Genomic DNA, 14,439 nt, shown 5'->3' on the forward strand with positions numbered 1-14,439 from the left:
TGGGTGCTCATGTTGATGAGCATAAGGAGAGTTGTATACATCTTTAAAGTTCATGGCACCATCTACCATGATATTGGGCCCATGCCCGGCCCATGATACCTTGTGAACGAGTGGATAAGATCCCTCGATTTTCCCAATTGTACTTTTATGATACAAAGAATGAGCTCATTAATAGATTACATCATGTGCCAGACTTAGATAGAGATGTATTGCATAGTCTATAGGTTATGATGCATCATGTTAACCCACATGAAAATGCCTTTTTCTATATTGCTACAACAATGAAAGATGTAGGAATCCCTGACAGGCGACGTAAAGATGGGTCATTACTAAAAATCATTCAAATGGTTGGCAATATCTAGCCCCATGTGGTTTTGAGGTTGTAGCAATTATGCCAAGGCAAGGAGGTGAAAGAAACATTGGCCATCATGATATTGTATTGCAATATTGTGATGGGGTCTTAGAAGAATCTCCAACCTAAATCAGTCATACATGCCTTTACTATGTATATTGTTTCCTAACACATTTGATGGCTCACATCCATATATACCTCACAGTCATGATAAGTACACGTTTGAAATACACAACTAGTACTATACTTTTAGGCTTCAGGATTAGGAGAGACATTATAGAGTACTTTTATGAGAAGGATGATTGTTGCAACACTACATTGTTGATGCCTATTGTAATATGGAGGAATCAAGGTCATTATGGTTCATCACGGACTTGTATCAAGGCCTTGTAGACATGGGTGTTTTGAGAGAGTGTGGATGGAGTCATGGGATTTATGTTCGAAGAAGAATCGTCTTACTTTCATCTTTTGTGGAAGACCTCCATACATGTATAACTCTATCAAGACTCCATGGCAATTGTATGTAAAAGAGGAAAGCCAAATCTATCCATAGATTTCATGTGCAACCCATGGTGGAAGGAGATAAAAAATACATTATTGCCCAGGAAAATTGCTTTTGATCATTTTGACTTGGCTTACATGTGTCTGTAAATTTAAAGATATGATGGACTTGCTTCTTAAAAGAGCTATCTTTGGAAAGTTTTTTGGACATATTTGTGTAATACAATATCACAAGAGAGATCTTCCCCTACTCATATCTTACTAATTCTAGCATCCGAATATAAGTCAATAGAGTTGTGGCTTTATGAAATATGGTTTGTGTTGAACTTATAGGTAATCAATTGTTTCCTGATTTGGATGTTGTTGTGAATTGTTTCTATGCTCATGGTTTTTGTGGCACATCGAATCCAAATGCTCTATGCATGGTAGATTGAAGATGTAGATTCAAATACCCGCTCAAGGTTTGGGTAACTACTTCTGTTGATGGTGATGTATATCCAAGGTATATGCAGTGAGATGATGGTCAACATGTGGTACAAAAACAAGAGAATCTTGATAATAGTTAGATTTCTCTGTATATTCAATTATTATATCTAAGATACAAAGCTCCCATCAATGTTGGGACATGCTCCACCATATTTGCAGTGAAGTATCTCTATAACAATATGTACAAGGAACATGATAGGGCCACTATTGTGCTTCTAAATGGAGAAGGTGCTGTTGATGAAATAAAGACTTATCTAATTGTATGATATGTATCTACATTGGACAAAATTTGGAGAATTTATGGATTCGCATTGCACGAGGAAAAGCATGATAATTTGTGTTTGCAAGTGCATCTCCCTCAGTACAACCCTAGCATCTCAAGCACGACAAGCACCTCAAGCATCTTAGTCATCAAGCACCTCAAGCTTGGGCCAGGTTCCCACCTCAAGCACAACCCTAGCTTACCTAAGGTCCAAGGCTTTTCACACTAACTATTGGAAGTCTTTAATGAAGCTAACCCTAAGGTATTTTAAGCTCCATTAGCATTGCTCTTTGATAGACCATCTCCCATTTGGGCCCATTACCTTTGGCCCCGTGCTGAGATGCCTCTCAAGCACATATCTATATTCTAACTCTTGTTCCCGTTTATTCTCTCACATTACGCGATCAGTTTAATATGAGAAAATCATCTGGATATAGTTAGATATTAGATCTTATGGCATCACCTCTCTCTTGAAATCATAGTTGTCCTCGACTATAAGGTAGAAGAGATAAAGCCTTAGTCATTAATCAATGTTTCTTAGCGGGTAGAGGATCCTTTTTTACCCTACAACATCATTCTAAGATGGATGACTAATTCATTTGGTGCTTGGGAGACATAGTTGCTTCAAGCATGTCTGCTCTTTAGTCCATTTCATTCTCCCAAGTAGAGTGATACATTCTACTTGGTGTTTGAGAGACGTCGTCATCACAAACATGATGCTAAGCATGCATACTACTTAAATTTGTGCACAATCAAAAGAGAATTAGTATTATAAGACAAAAACATTGATCATTTAAAAGAAACATGTACCTTTTCTTACTCTAATGTAGCATTGTAAGCACTAACAAGGTTCATACTATCCTTAAGTTGTATTCCTTGCATCCATCTACCATTTCCAAAAGGATAAGTTTTGAACCTAATAAGATACCATCGGATAATCTCACCATGTCGCAGTACCTTGTCTTCATGCCGAAGGATAGCTTCCAGTTGTAGCACCTCTTCTTGGTCTTCAATTTTTGGAGGGTCTTCAATAATTGGTTCACTTGGGGGACTCTCCTTTGTAGGGCTTAAGTAGGCTCACATGAAAAGCATTGTGTATGAGCCAACGTTTGGACAACTTGAGTTTGATACATCTTATTGATTGGCTTCAAGATTTGAAAAGGACCATAGTATCTTTTTGCTAGTTTAGAATAATACTTTTGATGGCCCGTGGATTTTTTGCCTCAATCAAGCCTTGGGAAACTTAAGTAGGACCCAATCATTCTCTTTGAATGTTAAGGCCCTCTTGTGCTTGTCACGAGCAGCTTTTTGCCTTTGTTGAGAAATGGATATAGCCTCCTTACTCTTTTGGAAAGATTTGTGTAGGTCACGGCTATACTCATCTGCAACGAAGATCTTCCCATGTAATTTAAGTAGAAAGGGACTTTTAGACCTTCCCTCTATGATTTCAAAAGGTGTTTTTCCCGTAAAAGTATGGATAGTATTATTGTATGCATAATCTACAAGGGGTAGGTACTTCTCCCATTGTGAGAGTTGATCTACTTCTGTAACATAAGTCTTTAGTAGGTCGAGGATTGTTAGATTGGCTGTCTCACTTTGGCCATCAGTTTGTGGGTGATAGGCCGAAGAGAAATTCAATCTTGTACCTAGATTCTCAAAGAGACCTTTCTAAAAATTAATGGTAATTCTAGGATCTCTATCCGACACGATGTATGTTGGTAATCCATGGTGTTTGAAAATCTGAGATATGAAGAGAGTTGCCATTTGGTGTGCCTTAATAGTCTTTTTGATAGGAATAAAGTGTGCTTGCTTGCTAAATCTGTTGGCCATTGTCCATATTCCCGTATTCCCATGGATAGACTTGGGTAATCCAAAGATAAAATTCATGGATTTACTCTCCCATGGTGAATTAGGGATTGGCAATGGCTAGAGTAATAATTTAGGTTGCTTCCCTCCTCTATCATATTTAGTCTTTTGGCATACCACACATTTTGAAACATACTCTTTATGTCCACTTTCATGGTAGGCCAATAGAAGTACGTCCTACTCCTCGAAGAGTAGGTTGAATGCCTCTATGACCCGCATAGGGAGGAGCATGGGATTCATACATGAATTTCTCACGAAGGGAGTGGGTAACACATAGCCTATTGCAATGGAGAAGCTAACCATCCTGCAAGGTGAATGGTTCTTCTTTCTTCGCCAATGCAAGGGTTGGCATTATGTCTTTAAAGTCAGGGTCAATAGCATACTCATTTATTATGCAAGGGTTGGCATTATGTCTTTAAAGTCAGGGTCAATAGCATACTCATTTATCATGGAAGATAGATCATTGTGAGTTGCTATAGACACCCCATTAACTTTTGGTCGTCGTGAAAGTGCATCGACCACTTGATTGTGCTTACTAGCAATGTGAGCAATATAAAAATAAAATTGTGAAAGAAAATTTTCCCACCTCATTTGTTTGTTACAAATCTTGGTTTGCGTTTTGAAGTAAAGACTTTGGTGGTCTGCTCGCAAAATAAATGGAGTCCCCAGTAGATAGTGCTTCCATGTGACTAGGGCATGTAGAACAACTAAAATCCCTTTTTCATATATGCCGGCCAAGATTCGTTCATTGGTATTGAGCCTTCGTCTCTCATATGCTATGGCATGCCCTTCTTGAAGCAAAACTGCTCCAAGGCAATCACCGCAAGCATCACATTGGACCTCAAATGTCTTTGAGAGATCTGAAAGCATAAGGACTGGTTGGGAGGTAAGCTTCTCTTTGAGCTTGTCAAAAGCATTTTTCTCTTTAGCAATCCATGAGTACTTAACATTCTTCTTTGTTAAGTCATGTAATGGTCCTGCTATTTGAGAGAATTTGTCTATGAAGCGTGTATGCACACACCAATAAAGATTCTTAGCTCATGTAGATTCCTTGGATTATGCCATGCTTTTATTACCTCCAACTTCAATGGATCCATACGAATACCATCTTGAGAGATAATATAACCTAAGTATTGAATCTCTTGAAGGAAAAATTCACTCTTCTTTTGATTGTTAAAAAGCTTGTTCCCCCTCAAAGCTTGAAAAATCACTTGGAGATGTTGGTTGTGTTCCTCCAAGGACTTGGAGTGGATGATGATATCATCAAAGAACACTCCAATGAATTTGTGGTAGGAATTAAACGATTTCCTCCATTAAATGATTGAACATGGCTGGTGCATTAGTCAAGCCAAAAGGCATGACTAGATATTCATAAAGACCAAACTGTATGGAACGTGGTCTTTAGGATATCTTCATTCACTATCCTTATTTGATGATAGCCACTTTTAAAGTCAATCCTACTCTCATCCTGCTAAATTAGGTAGAGCCTTGTAGCTTATCAAACAGATCTTCTGCCCGTGATACAGGATATATGTTTTTGATAGTGATATGGTTTAGTGCTCGATAGTCCACACACATGCGGTGTGTACCATCTTTCTTTTGCACTAAAAGAACTGGAGAACCAAAAGGAGAGGAGCTAGGCCTCACCATCTCTTTGTCTACCAATTATTGTACTTGCCTCATGATCTCCTCTTGTTGAGCTTGGGAAACTTGGTAAGGAGGCTTGTTAGGTGGTGAGCTTCCTGGTAGGAGCTCAATTTGATGGTCATCATCCCCTTGTTTTGGAGGTAAGTCCATAGGGATATCATTGATGAATACATCTTGGAATCCATTTAGAAAATTAGACAAGTCTAACTCTTCTTGATTCCTACTATTTATATTTGATGAAACATTAGGAACTTTTTGTTGGAATTAGGGTTGCAGAGAAACGCACACAGCTTGGAGAAGACGAAGGAAGCTCAAGGCACACAACTGAGAGTGTATTACTTAGTGTGCAATAAAAAGATAGTTAGCCCTAGAGTGATGGGTGTATATAAAATGCACGAGGGAAAAAACCTCCTAAAGAGGGAAAAAATGCCCCGGCGGTCCTAGTGTGTTCACACACATCACTACCACATGTATATGGTAACAAATCCCCCTTGGAGTGATGCGGTGAACGAGAGCTGGCACATGAGTAAAAGGAAGTGCCATGCCCTGAGGACATGATCAGTCCACAAAGGGGAGTAAGCCCAAAGCTTTGCAGAAAGCTTTGAACTTCTCACGAGACAATGCCTTTGTGAAAAGATGTGCAAGGTTGTCCTGTGTTGGCACGTAAGCCAAGCTGATCTCTCTTGTTGAGAGCCTCTCCCTGGCATAGTGGTAATGCATCTCAATGTGCTTTGTGCGAGCATGAAAAACTGAGCTCCTTGCAACTGCCAAGGCACTCTGACTGTCAGTGTAGATAGTGTTGGCAGTGTCCTGTCCAACACCCAAATCAGCCATAAGGCGTCTGAGCCATACACACTCAACCGTAGCTGTGAAGACTGCCCTGTACTCAGCCTCACAACTCAAAGTGGCCACAGTAGGTTGCTTCTTGCTCAACCATGATATACATGAACTACCAAGCATGAAACAAAAAACACTTGTGGACACTCATGTGCCAAAACAAAACCAGCCCACAATTTGAGTCCAAAAAAGCATGTAAGTTTGCTGGCGGCAATGATCCCCCCTTGGGATAAAACAAGCCAAGATGTAAAGTGCCACTAAGGTAGCGGAAAATCCTCTTGACAGCCTACCAATGCTTAGACCCTGAATCCAATTTTTTGAATTCTGTGCTTCATCAAAAGAGAGAGGTTCCTCAACATCATGTCATCTAGACACAACCAAAGCATAACAATCTGATGCATAAGATGCATGGCGAGGCCTGAACGCATACGACTAGACAAAGGTGTATCCAATTCACTATCACGCAATGTATGCACCAACCATTTTGGCATACCTCTAGCCTGCTCATTTTCAACCCTTTCCTCATCAAGTACATCATGTACATCTGTCATGCCAAGGGTAGGACGAGGCATGGCCAAGGGTCTATATAGGGCATGGCTGGGTGGTGATGAGGGTGTTCCAGTTCCCTATGCCTTTCACTGGTATCAGAGCTATGGAGGAAGGAGAGAGCTATGGAGGAAGGGGGCATTGCATGGCTTGGCATCTCTAATTCTCTCTCTCTCTCTCTCTCTCTCTCTCTCTCTCTCTCTCTCTCTCTCTCTCTCTCTCTCTCTCTCTCTCTCTCTCTCTCTCTCTCTCTCTCTCTCTCTCTCTCGGTTGTTCGTGGAGAAGACCTCTTGCTAGGCGGGGAGGTCGAGGCCCACATCCGCTCGCGTGCAACAACCCTAAAGGGAGGAAAACAACCAACCCCTTTGCTTGTAGCATGGTCGTGGGCAGGCACCCTACACAGGAGATGGAAGAAGTGCATGGATGAAGGGGGAGAGCTACGGGAACGACCGCTTGCACACAAGCCAGAGGTGAGGTCGACCTGCGGGAAAGTCGCCATGGGAGGGCTCGTTGGGAGCGCAAGGGGCTAAGGAGAATCTCATTGAAGCCGCACTCCGTTTGGAGCAGCACAACGATGGAGCCATCTTCCTTCGTCATCGGCGCAAACGGCCATCGCTACTGTAGCAAAAAAAAATAAAAAATAAAATAAAAATAAAAATAAAAATTATATATATATATATATATATATATATATATATATATATATATATATTTTTATTTTTTTTTCTTTTCTTCTTTTGCCCTACCCAACTAAGGGCTTGGGCCCACAGGGCACAGTAGTCGGGCTCAATTTTGGTTCTGAGACTGAGCATGCCATATGCAACTTGCATGCACGGCATGCAGCCAACAAGGTCTCCACATCGAAGCTTTTCCTGCAGCATCTCTGTATTTTTTGAAATCATTTTTTTTTATAGGATTAGCAACAAAAACAAGTGGCCGAACTCATAGATTTGGTGACACCAGACTCAAGAACTTATGGATCCCAAGGGAGGGATCAAGCACCATGCACGACAAGGTCATAGGTTGGCAGCTTGGAGAGGCTTCAAGGTGCATCCGCTAACTTTTAAGGTACTTCCGTTTGAAGGAGTACGAGCAGAAGTGCGAAGCGCGAGAGAGTGCAAGAAGAAGAGCACGACGATATGGTGAACACGCTCTACTGTAATGTGTAGAGCATAGTGAGTTCTTATTAGGTTTTTACAAAAGAATATGTGTACATACTTGGTGGCCCGCCCACTTACCTGGGCGACCACATTGGGCTTTATACCCCAACAACCTCCCACTTAAAGTCCAATGTGGTACTTTAAGTGTGAGAGAAGCTACTATACAAGCTAATATACAAGAGATGTAGAGAAGTGATGTACAACCCTACACCTAATTGCTTGCGAAAATGCACAAAGCTCTCTAAGGGAAGTCCTTTTGTAAGTAGATCAGCAGGATTTTCTGTGGTGTGAACTTTGACAAGCTGAAGTTGCTTATTCTCAAGCATTTCCATGATGAAATGATACTTCACATCCACATGCTTTGTCTTTGAGAGATAAACTGGATTGCAAGCCAATTGTATAGCACTTTGACTATCACAATATAACACATGCATCTCTTCTTTGATTCCCAAATCTGCTACTAGTCGATTAAGCCAAATTAATTCTTTGCATGCCTCTGATGCTGCAACATATTCAGCCTCTGTAGTAGACTGAGTAACACAATCTTGTAATCTAGAACGCCATGATACTGCTCCACCAGCCAATGTAAAGACATACCCTGACGTAGACCTTCGATTGTCTAAGTCACCTGCATAATCTGAGTCTGTAAAACCCTTTACACTTAGCTCCTGACTCCCATAGCATATACGCATACTCTTTGTAGCTTTCAGGTATCTCAATATTCCTTTCATTGCCTCCCAATGTTTCTTGCCTGGGTTTGACATGTATCGACTTACTACTCCCACTGCAAATGCAATGTCTGGGCGAGTAGCAATCATTGCATACATCAAACTACCCACTGCAGACGCATATGGAATCTTATCCATTTCAGCCTGTTCTTCCTCAGACACAGGACAATCTTGTTTGCTAAGTTTCACATATGGTGGCAATGGAACACTCAATGCCTTTCCCTTCTCCATATTGAAACGTTGCAAAACCTTGTCAATATACTCTGTTTGAGATAACCAAATCAACTTCTTTGATCTGTTTCTCTCAATGCGCATACCAAGTATATGACTTGCCTCACCCATGTCTTTCATGTCAAACGATTTTGCCATCTTTGACTTCAAAGCTGAAATTTCTTCCAAGTGCTTGCCAGCAATCAACATGTCATCCACATACAAAATAAGGATCAGCCAACTGCCATCCTTAGCCTTCTTTGTATATAGACAGTGATCGAACTCACTACGTTTGTAGCCTTGAGAAAGCATAAACTTGTGGAACTTATGGTACCATGCCCTCGGTGATTGTTTTAAACCATAAAGACTCTTTAACAACTGGCATACCAAATCTTCCTTGCCTTTCTCAACAAACCCTTCTAGCTGCTGCATGTAAATTTCCACATCTAAATCACCATGCAAGAACGTTGTCTTGACATCCATTTGGTGCAACACCAAATCTAATATGGCAACCAATGCAAGAAAGCATCTCAATGTAGTCATCTTGACCACCGGAGAGAAGACTTCATCAAAGTCAATGCCTTGTTCTTGCTTAAAGCCCTTGGCAACAAGCCTTGCTTTGTACTTTGGCTGACTATCATGAGCGGTGATCTTATACCTGTAAACCCATTTACAAGGTAGAGCCTTTTTGCCCTGTGGTAATTTAACTAGCTTCCATGTCCGGTTTTTATGCAGAGCTGTCATCTCTGACTGCATGGCCAATTGCCAATTCTCGGAGTCCTTCATTTGCACTGCTTCCTTGTAACATGAAGGCTCATTGCAATCAGTCAACATGACATAGTTCATAGATGGAACAAACCTATCAGGAGGTCGCGTGATACGCCTAGATCTACGCACAATAGGTGGCTCAGGCTCAGCCACAACCTGTGGTTCCACTCTATCCTGTCCTTGCTCCTCTTGAGCCCTGACATTTTGTCTTGCACGTGCAGGTCCATCTTCTTGGAAGACAACTCTTCTAATCTCCTCAACCCTCTCTGGTTTAGAATGATATTTGGCTTCATTAAAGTGAACATCATTGCTGCGGATAACCTTTCTGGATTTGGGATCCCAAAGTCTGTACCCCATCTCACCAGAATTACCATAGCCTAGAAAGATGCACTTTCTACTCTTTGGCTCAAGTTTGTTCCTAAATTCCTTTGGAACATGAGTATATGCCTCACAGCCAAAGACTCTGAGATGCTTGTATGAGGGCATTTTGCTTGACCATACCATCTCTGCCCACTGAATCCTTCTGCAAAACCTTGCTAGGAGATCTATTTATAAGATGAACAGCTGTTGATACAGCTTCAACCCAAAAACCATTTGGCAGTTGTGCATTAGACAACATACTTCTGACCTTCTCTTGTATGGTCCTATTCATCCTCTCAGCAACACCATTTTGAGGAGGATTGTAAGGAACAGTAATTTCACGTTTTATATCTTTTGACTCACAAAAGTCCTGAAAGGCCTTTGAAACATACTCTCCACCATTGTCAGTGCGTAAGCATTTAAGCTTCTTGCCACTCTGATTCTCCACAAGTGTCACAAACGTTTTGAAAACACTAAACGCTTTATCCTTGTGCTTGAGAAAGTAGACCCATACTTTCCTCGAGTAATCATCTATAAATGTCATAAAGTAAGAAGCTCCCCCTAGAGATAGGTTAGGCATAGGTCCACACAAATCACTATGAACAAGTGCCAACTGTGTATCTCTTCTATTGCTTCTATGCTTATGTGGCTGCTGTGTTTGCTTACCATACAGACAATGTTCACAGAATTCAAAATCATTAAATGACAAGCCAGGCAAATAACCAGAACGAGACAAGATTTCCATTCCCTTCTTGGACATATGTCCTAACCGACTATGCCACAAAGAAACATTCGGCTGCTCGGTTACATTGATTACATTTTTAGAGACATTTGATACATAAATCATGTAAAGTTCTCCAGACTTTACTCCATGTGCTACTGTCATAGAACCCTTGGATATCTTCCACATGTTCTGTCCAAAAGTGGTGACGTAGCCAGCATCATCAAGTAAACCTGTGCTGATCAAGCTCTTTGTAATTGCGGGAACATGTCTCACATTCTTTAGCGTGAAAGAAGAGCCATTCTGAAACTTCAATTGAACATCTCCAACACCTAAGATCTCACATGTCTACCCATTGCCTAGCCGAACATGATCTTTAGTGGTCACATAAGAGGTAAACCACTCCTTCTTTGGAGACACATGAAGTGATGCCCCTGAGTCTATAATCCAGTCACTCAGTGCATTTCCATCAGATGCTGTAAGAAGAGCTGAGTCCATTGTATTTTCCAAGAAGTAGATATCTCCTGACACTAGACTGTCATCCTCTGCAACAGTGTTTGTCACATTTATTTCTTGAATCTTCACTGAGGACTTGTTCTTCTCACCATGGTCTTCTGCTTTCTCTTTGCCTTTTTCTGCTTTCCATTCTCTGCAGTCTCTTTTCATGTGACCCTTCTTGCTACAATGGTAGCATTCTATGTCACTCTTGCTTTTAGCACTGCGGGACTTGCTACGAGACTAATCCCTCTTTCCACCTTTGTACTTTTCTTTGGTCCTTCCCCTGACAACTAAGGCTGTTCCTTTGCCTTTGTCCATTGTCTTTCTGTTGGTTTCTTCAGTAAGCAGACTGCCTTCTACACCTGCTATGGTCAAACCATCTAGAGGTGCAGAATTACTGAAAGCTGTGCGAAAAGTGTCCCAACTTTTCGGCAATGTGATCAACAGGAACATAGCTCTAACAGGTTCATTAAACTTGACACCTTGAGCTGACAACTGACTGTAGATGGTGTTGAAATCATTCAGATGATTGGACATGTGAGCTCCTTGCCGCACTGTCGAAGCAAGGGACTTGCCAATACACCGTATGCGAGCCACAAACGGCTCCAAGCACACAACAAGCCTAAACTAGCAAGCTCAATGAAAACAAAGGGTGTGTCACTCACCGCTCTACGCTCGCCTTCGTGGTGGATTCCTCGCCGCGATGAAGAAGAAGCTGCAGTCGTGCCGCGCTCAACCGCTTCGTCGCCGTCGTGCCTTCGTAATGCTCGATCGCACACACACTCTCCCTCTCTCTCTCTCTCACACACACACACACAAGGAGGTGAAGAAGAAGAAGATGGAGATGGAGCAAGAGCACTCTTCAATTGCACAAATGAGAGAATGAGTAAAAATTAGGTTTAGTTGGCTTTTATAGGAGCTCACCCCATTCACACTTGGGCGCCCATGCTTAACCAACTAATCCCTTGAATGTCCAAGTTAAAGTGCGCCTCTCATCGGCGATCACTCTACCTTTCCCTATTGGTCCGACAAGCCCGGTACCTGACTCTACCAAATACATAATACACGTCCGTCGTAGGTGATGTGGTGTCCGTGAGCCGTGAGGGTTAACATGCCCCCCTTCCTGATGTAGATTCCGTCCTCGGAAGCTATTGAGTTGAAGCTGGTTCGTCGAGGTGGAAGAGCATTTGAGATGAATGTCCTTAGCCTTCTTCAGTCACTGCAAAATCAAACAACATTGGCACAGTAATGGCATTCTCTTAAAAATCATATGCAGTTTTAGGTAGAAAAATTGATTGGTAAAAGAATTTCAAACAATTTGTCAGCAATGAACATTAAATTGCAATGTAATCAAATGCATAAACAGATGTAAAGGTAAAAAATTAAACAAGTCTGGGGTCGCTAATATGACGGTCAAAAGGCACTAGAGATCGAATATTAATACCATGGGTAAGCTTCTTAATTTTTTGTGGTCAATTAAGTTGTTTAATCGCGAGAGCCAAGTATTCATGTTCGAGGGCTGACTAGAGGCTATATCTAGAAAACCTTGTAGTTAAGCTACCATAAAAGGAATTTCTCATGAAATCATCGCCTGACTGATTACTTTTTCTTTGACCCCCCAAGGTCTTTTCACAGTGATTCAATTATGATGTGTGTGCTTATTTTGTATGCCTTGGGTTTTTTGCTTTTCAAGGAAAAGCGCCCACGCTGGGAACCTCTAGGGCTCTAGTACCATAGGCGATACATGTGAGTGAAGTACCAAATCAAGCTGAGATTTCTCTTCCAGCTTAAAATTTTACATTGTGGCACTTTGATTTTTTGTTTGTTCATTTTCAGCATTTAAATTTTGTAACTTTGGGAGGTCATATAACACTGTTACATCCCCCAGGCTCATCACATTAGTAAACTCCCTTTATAATACTTACGCTAAAGGTCAATAGGGTTAAGCCCACTAGAAAGCCCTAGTACATTTCATACAATGCTGCCTAAATCGGATTAAGAACCTAAGTAACCATTGTTTATTAGGAAGGCATTCCCCATGGTATTAAGAGAAGATTTCTAATACCTAGCTTGGTCAAACTAGCTTAGTCGGACTGCTTGATTTTTACCCCTAAACAAGTGATTATGACAAAACATTACATTGAATTAAATGTTTGATACCAAGCAAATGCACTGAATATTAGGCTACCAATCACAATCAAAGCAGACAAACATAGATGCAAAAAGATAAGGGCAATGCTAATGGACAAGAAACACCTGTTTGTGTTGATGGTCGCGCTTGATTTGAAGTGTGAATGAGAGAAAGGTTCCATGAAGGTCCAAATCCTATCAATAGCAACACGCTCCTGTACACACTAGGAAACAAAAGGAATACCTCCAGGAGGCACATTAGTGGGAAAAGAGAACTTTGCTAATCACTCAACTCTAAAACAGAAACACTCCTATCGTACTAATCTTACCTACCCTCCATCACTCAAGTGATGAGGATCAAAGGTGTTTTATGGCATAGGTTTCTGCTTCACTGTACCAGATGTGACATGTGTAGGTCTGAGTCAATGTTTTGACTTCAATGTGCATACTCGCTTGCTAATTGCTCTTGCTCTTTTTTTTTTTTTTTTTTTTGAGTATAAAGCTTTATATGTACATTCACTAAGATTGGAGATTAAGAGGTCAGGGAAAAAGGTTGAGAGGGAAACAAATGAATGATGACTGTCAGCAAACACTCCCCCCTTCCTTGGGTAGATCATACCGTTTGAAATGAGCTTGTCACCCTTTGAAACCAATTGTTCCAGTTGGTAATAGGTGAGGATTTTTGCCAGTAGTTTGCTATTACCCTAGGTGCCTCGTCAAGTTGCAAGGGTGGTAAGGTACTCTCCCAGGATCGAACTTGAAGTGGTTCATTAGGTGATTCTTGAACACTGGGAGGTGTGGATTCTTTGGTAGCTTCATGGAGGTCCACTACTATAGATGGAGGCTGTGTAGAAGCTTTTACCTCTATGGATGTATTACATGAGGAGCTAGAAGCTTCATGGGACTCCCCCCTTCCTGAGCTAGGTGGAACAAATCGTTCTTTCTTTGGTACCCAAACTAGCTCGGGAGCGGGTGTGTAGCATTCTGTGATTTTTTTCTTTCCACGATCATTGATTCGTTTTGGAGCTACGGGATTGGGCTCACTTGGGTCAGGTGATAGGTAAGAGCACAATCTACGTTTTGGCACCCAGATTTGATCATTTCCTTGATAGTAGCCTTGGGCTTCCAATAGTCGTTTAGGGATCCATCGCAACATTTTCTTACTTTTCTTGGAGCGAGTGGTACGTTTCTTACGAGGATTCTGTTTTTTAGCACTAGTTATGGTCACTAAAGAAGCTTTAGGGACCCACTTGTATGTTTTCTTCGTTACCTTAGGATGAGTCTTGTCAGAAGCGATATGCATTGCTTGTAGCATATTTAAGGGTATAGGCATTTCATCCCCCTCAGGTGTTACCCAGGTCGTCCCT

The sequence above is a fragment of the Adiantum capillus-veneris genome, chromosome 24 (assembly GCF_014529385.1).
Source record: "Adiantum capillus-veneris isolate H3 chromosome 24, ASM1452938v2, whole genome shotgun sequence".
NCBI lineage: Eukaryota > Viridiplantae > Streptophyta > Polypodiopsida > Polypodiales > Pteridaceae > Adiantum > Adiantum capillus-veneris.